General features: G+C 47.0%; 1 long non-coding RNA gene across 5 annotated transcripts in view; it reads left to right on the top strand.

The window, feature by feature from the left end:
• LOC144381838 (uncharacterized) overlaps positions 1–6,106 on the top strand; it is a 77,841-nt gene extending 71,735 nt beyond the window's left edge. For 2 of the 5 annotated variants that reach the window (XR_013447777.1, XR_013447778.1), the window contains exon 4: positions 363–2,932. This is a non-coding gene — a long non-coding RNA (uncharacterized LOC144381838). Of the gene's footprint in view, positions 1–362; positions 2,933–5,148 lie in introns of those variants that run through there. The other 3 variants (XR_013447781.1, XR_013447780.1, XR_013447779.1) reach the window with 3 other exon arrangements.
• Positions 6,107–6,373: the final 267 nt, after the last annotated feature.

Raw genomic sequence — 6,373 nt, forward strand, 5'->3', positions numbered from 1 at the left:
TTGTAGAAGCAAAATCACAAAGCCACCTGCTTCTTGGTGCTGGGGAGAGAGGGTGGCGATCTGCCTATGAAAAGCTGATGATGTAACTATCTGAAATTGGTGGTGCCCTGTAGCCAAGCTCAGTTCAAATAAATAGGCCAATGCTGGGGCACAGATTGGAAATATTCAGCCACTTTCGGCTTCCTGAGGGTGTTTTAGTTCATCAGTGAGCCAAGTAGAGCCTCACCTGTTTCTCCTCCTTCCCCTTCTGTGAACCCCTCACGACCTCCCTCACCCCTGCAGGTGGTAGTAGGTGGCCAGGACAGCCGTAATTCCATATGTGAACATATTTCCTCAGTTGCGTTTTTCTCCTTCCTTCCTAGGGGACTGTTCTGGTTATGGCTGCTCCCAAGAACAGGGATTGAAATGTAGTCAGTGGGACAGGGTGTTTCGGGGTTAGGATTCCTGGGGTCAAGTGCAAGCCCTACCACTCACAAGTCAGTGACCTGGTAAGTCATTTAACACCTCTTGATCCCATCCCTTCTCTGGTATTCCAGGACTTTGCTTCTGAAATGACCCCCTCTCCCCTGCAGCCAAGTCTCAGGTTCTCTACCGCGCCATTCTCATCAGCAATACCAGCGGCTAGAACTTCTCACGTAGTAAAACTCCAACATAAACACAAAACCTCCCTGCCTCCCCATTCGGAGAGACGGTCTTTAGTTCCGCCCCAATCCTTTGCTCTGTTCTCCTTCACAACAAAATTCCTAAAAAAGAATTGCTTAGTGTTGCAGACTGAATTGTGTGTCACCCCCCACCCCCAGAATTAATATGTGGAAGCCCTAGCCCCCAACACCTCAGAAGGTGACTGTATTTGGAGACAGGGCCCTCAAAGAGGTTTAGGTTAAACCAAGGCAGTCTGAGTGGGCTCCAATCCCAATCTGAAGAGGAGACTGGGACGCGGACAACAGAGGAAGAGTCCATGTGAGGACACAGGGAGAAGGCAGCCGTCTGCAAGCCGCACAGAGAGGCCTCGGGAGAAGCCAATCCTGTCAGCACCCGGATCTTGGACATCCAGCCTCCAGAACTGTGAGAAAATAACCGTCCAGCGTTCAGGCGACCAGTCTGCCGCACTTTGTTATGGCGGCCCAGCAAACTTAGACACTTAGGCCTCTGTCTCTGCTTCCTCTTCCCACTGTCTCGCTTTCTTGTGACCTTCCTTTCTCTCATCAGAATTCCGTAGCCACCAATCAATCCCCCAGAACTGTTCCTCCGAGGTTACCACTGACCTGACCGCCCCCGCCGACCGCCACCTTGCGGCTTCCAGGGCCCGCGTCCCTGTCCTTCATCAGATTCGGCTTCTCCGCACCTGGTCACAATTTCCTTCTGAAGGCTTTTTCAGCACTTAGATTCCAGGTCACCTCGCTCTAATTTTTCACTCTCCTAATTGGCTGCTACTTCTCAGTCTTCTTGGCTGAATATTCCTTATCCTTTTTTTTTTAATGCACTTATTTATTTATTTGAGAGAGAGAGTGGAGGTGTGGGGGAGAGGGGAGTGCAGAGGGAGAAGGAGAATCTCAAACAGACTCTCCTCTGAGCACGGAACCAGACACAGGGCTCTATCCCAGGACCCTAAGATCATGACCTGAGCCAAAATCAAGAGTGAGACACTCAACCGACTGAGCCACCCAGAAGCCCCATCCTTCTTTCTTCTATATGTCCGAGGCCCAGGCCCAGGCCTCAGCCCTCTTCTCTGTTTATAGCCTCTCCCTGCCCATTCCATCCAGTTCTGTCTTTAAATATTAACAAGCTGGTAAGTCACACCTTTATGTCACCAGCCCCCACCTGTCCCTTTAGCTCTGGGCCCAAATAGTCAATTGCCCAAAACATTTCCCCCCTTGGTATCCAAAGAGCATTTCAAACTCAACATGTCTGAAACTCCAGGGTACCAACTCTCATGTCCTGTCACATTTAGAATGAGATCCAGACTTCTCATCCCTGCTTGCAAGTTTCCTCATGACCTTTCTGACCTCTTCTCCTTCCCCTGCTCCCCTTCCTCCTCACCCTGCAGCCCCACTGCTGGACCTCTCTGCACACTCATGGTGGGCCTTCACACTCACCGTTCCTTTTGCCTCTGTCACAAGTCACTGGCTAGAGCTTCACAGAGCTTACTTGCTCCTTTATTATCATTCAGGGCTTGGCTCAAAATCCACCTCCTTGAGAGGCCTTCCTTGACCCACTGTCTTACATATCACTCTCCTGAAGGTTGTAGAACTCAGTCCTCTCAGGTTACACTTACAACATTTTAATGAGCTCATACTATAGTTCCAAGCATTATATTAAACGCTTTATATGCATGATCTCATTTAATCCTCAGAACCACCTAATAGAGACAATCTTATCATTCCCATTTATAGATGAGGAAACTAAAGCTAAGAGAGGTCAAATCCAAGGTCAGATAGCCTGCACTAAGGTCTGATTCCAGAACTAGTGCTCTTAACCATTAGATACAACTGCTTCTCACTTTAAATACTATTCTTAATTATGGACGATATGGCCTCCATGCTTGATTGGTTTCAATTGCACTTGTGTTTGAGCAGGTAAAGTAACTCAGGTGTATCAGTGTGTGTGCTGGGGAAGGGCTTATTTTCCAAACTCTGGCTTTAAACATTCAGATGATACGAAACGCAAGTTAGGTAAGGACAAATTCAAACATGGGTCTGGACCTCTGTGGTTCTTGCTTATATAGACTTATTAAAGAAGATGAGAGTATTTTGTCCTTAACCTTGTTGGTTTTTTAGGCTCAAGTTCTGAGAAGCTATTAAAGTTTTTAAGCTTTAGGTTTTTGCTTTTTAAAAAAAATCCCATTTCCACAAGGTGATTAGAAACAAAACCATTAAAATAAAATCCTCAGAAAAAGGTCTGTGTGCTGGTGAAAATAAACATTTATTGAATACCTCATGTCCCAGACACTTTTCTGATTGTATTGTCTCCCTGAGTTGATATTATTTTCCCCTCTTTTGTAGTTGAGGACACCGTGGGACTCGGTAAGTACCTGTCCCGATACAGAGCAGGAACTCCACAATTTCCTCTCCCTTCCTTACCAGAGAGCACATTCTCCAAAGTCGTTTTGCCTTCCCAGCATGCAACACAATTGATTACCTGAGGCCCATTCTGTGAGACCTGTTCTCAGGGTCTGAAATTTAGTTCCATGTTATGATAAACACGAAAAGTTATTTCCCAGGGACCTATATGCCTTTCGGGAAGTGTTGCAGAAACCCAAAAGACTGCAAAGGAGTTTAAAGTTCTGGGACGCTTGGGTGGCTCAGTCGGTTAAGTGCCTGCCTTCTGCTCAGGTCATGATCTCAGGGTCCTGGGATCGAACCCCATGTCAGGCTCAGTGCTCAGTGGGGAGTCTGCTGGAGGCTCTCTCTCTCTCCCTCGGAGCCCCCCACCCCCCACTTATGCGCATGCACACTCTCTCTTAAATAAGTAAATCTTCAAGATAAATAAAAATAAATAAATAAAGTGCTGTGGCCAGTCCTCTTCAACTCATAGATCTGTGGGTCAGCTCAGGTAACCAACAGATACCAGGTCACACCCGATTCTCAGTGACACTGTGTAGTTCGAGAAAAGTGCTATTCCTCCGGCACAAAATCTCTTCTGCCTCCAGTCTTTGCACTGGCTCTTCTGGCTGCCTGGGCTACCTTTTCCCCTCATGCCCTTCTGTTCTTGCTGCTCGAGTGCAACCTCCTCAAAGAAGCCCGCCTGACCATCCTATCTCCCCACCAGTCTCTCTCTACCTCTTTACCCAGCTTTGTTTTTCTTCGCAGCACTCATTACACTATATGTTTACTCGCTTATTGTATCTCCTCCACTAGATGGAAGCTCCTTGAGGGCTGAGACTTTGTTTTGTTCGCTATGGTGTCTCTGGTGCCCGGCATAGAGGAGGTGATCATTAAATAATTACTGGACGACTGGATGGATGCTGTGAACACAGCAGGCCTGAATGAATGGGTGGATGGTGTTCAACCTTTACAGGTCTACATATTCATGTCCTCCCTCTGTCTGAGCTACAAAGGGAAGAAATGACTACTCCTAAGAGGAGTAAAGCAGGAGAAGAGGCCCCAAAAGAATAGAAATCAAAAACCCTCCCGCCTCAGATTATCAACGTACTTAGGTCTTTTGCCAAAACCACAAACAATCTGGACATTTAAGACCACAAATTAATCTTGCAAAGTGTAATAGATATTTAAGGTGGTTAATTCCAGGAAAAAGAATAACCCAATAAATAAGTTTTCCTTAAATAGGAAGACTATGTAAGCGGTGTGTAGCTTATGTAAGTAGCAATCATATTATTTGAGGCATCCTTTTGAGAAGAGCAGAAAGAAACGTGCTGCTGAAGCTGTCCCCATAATACAGCAATTCATGGTTACAGACCCCACCTCAGGCTGCCTCTGGCACATGACGACCGTTGGGCAGTGACCTAGAAGTAGCTCGTGAGTGAAGAGGTAGCTTGGCAGCAGGAGCCGTAAGAGATCTTTGCTCACAGACTTCAGGTAACCACTGCAACTGCCCTAGGACCGGGTTGGGTCTGCCCCACGTGGCCGGTCCCTTCAAGCTTTGTGGCTCCTAGGGGCTGGGATGGTGTATGGAGGGACATTCTGTATCATGTATCTAGGCCACATGCATTAAGGGATGGCTCACTTTCCTCCCTTTCTGTGGTACAGTTAAGTTTCAATATAATTTTTAATAATTGGAGACTTATTTGTGCATTCACCTAGAAACTAAAAAAACCTTTAAAGTCAGGACTTTACAGGAACTGGAGAAAGCACTGTGGGTCTGGGAGGCTGTCATCGATCACTCACAATTTGGCCTGTGACACCACGGCCCCCAAGGGCTCTTCTCCCCAAATACTGGCTGCTGAGTGGGGTAGACCCACCCCCCCTTCTCCTTTCTGGTACCTCAGCCAGAACACAGACTCTTTTCATTTTAAGGATTTTGTTTCTAATCACCATGTGGATAGAGGGTTAAAAAGATGAATATGCAAGAGTTACCAGGTTCCAGGGTCTTGGAAAGCTATAACACCTATGGCCCTGGTATCCTTTCTGACTTCTTCCTGAGATGGTAATGGCAGCCCAGTTAGATTTCTGTTTTCTGTTTTTATTTCAGAAAGTAGAGGTCACCAAACCTCTTGCTTCCTTCTGTTCCAGGCTTTCTGGAGACCAAGAGAGACCCTTTCTTTCCTTCTCTTAGATAATAGATTTCACCGGAATTCCATGTGATTGTTCTTTGTAAAGTGCAATTCAACAGAAATGCTTCTTTTTCAAACATTTCACAACATGCTGGAGGGATGGTAAAAGCCCAGGGGACTGTATTTGCTGGTGGACAGATTGTAAGTTACCTGAGTAGATTTCACTTTTAGATTCTTCTCAGTACAGACTGGTCTACTTGTTGCTTTGTTGTTCTGAGGTTGCCCTGAGTAGCCACCCAATGGGGTTCCCCATCTGTGGCTTGGTAGGAAACAACATTCTTTAGCAGCCCTGACGCCCCTGGCAGGGCAATGGCCACAGCCTGCCTTTGTAAGCAGGACACGGGGGTATTAACTGTATTGTTTCTGGATGTTGGCATAAATGTGGTCCTGCCCTGTAGTCCTTCAGAACAAAACTTGAGGTTGAATCCCTTTTGTTGGGGTAGATAAGGGAGTGTATTGAACTCCATGGAAAACGGACAGGAGGACTCTGACAGATGGGGAAAGGGTCACCCCCACAGCAGGGAGTCAGCCTGGACGTGGGTACTATAGCAACCCACTGAGAATTATCCTGCGAACTAAAGGGTGGTTGGATTCGCTGGGTCTGCCCAGGCAGGGAACCTGGCTGGGTCTTTGTCAGGCGACAGACGAGAGGCTGGTTAGCAGCTGTGTGATTTGACAGTTTGGTTGTGCTCAGACAGCTGACGCTGTGGAGATGACTCCGAGGCTCACTGCATGTACGGATGTAAACCAGTGGCACAGCAAGGAGGGAGGCAGTGGGAGCGACCCACCCCCGGCTCAGGCAAAAAGCAGCGAATTTCTGTGTGTGTAAGCGCCTGTAGAAAATTTTAAAACAATAATAAAACTAACTAAAAGTCAGTCTGCTTTTTATTATTTTCATGCTCCAGCAGCTGCAAACAATGTACGGTGATCGAACACTTCCTCATAGGGGCAGACTTCTCCCACGCTCCCTCCTCCACCCCCTTGGTACACTACTGGGATAAACAAACACCAGGTAGGAAGATTACAAATCCTTGAGAGAGTAAACAGAAAGCAAATGACCCCTGAGATAAGATAAGAAGTTTTTTTATGCCCCAAATTCCACTTTGTGGGGTTTAGAGAAGGTTGATCTGTCTGCCGTGGGCC

Source organism: Halichoerus grypus, chromosome 5 (assembly GCF_964656455.1).
Source record: "Halichoerus grypus chromosome 5, mHalGry1.hap1.1, whole genome shotgun sequence".
NCBI classification, from domain to species: domain Eukaryota; kingdom Metazoa; phylum Chordata; class Mammalia; order Carnivora; family Phocidae; genus Halichoerus; species Halichoerus grypus.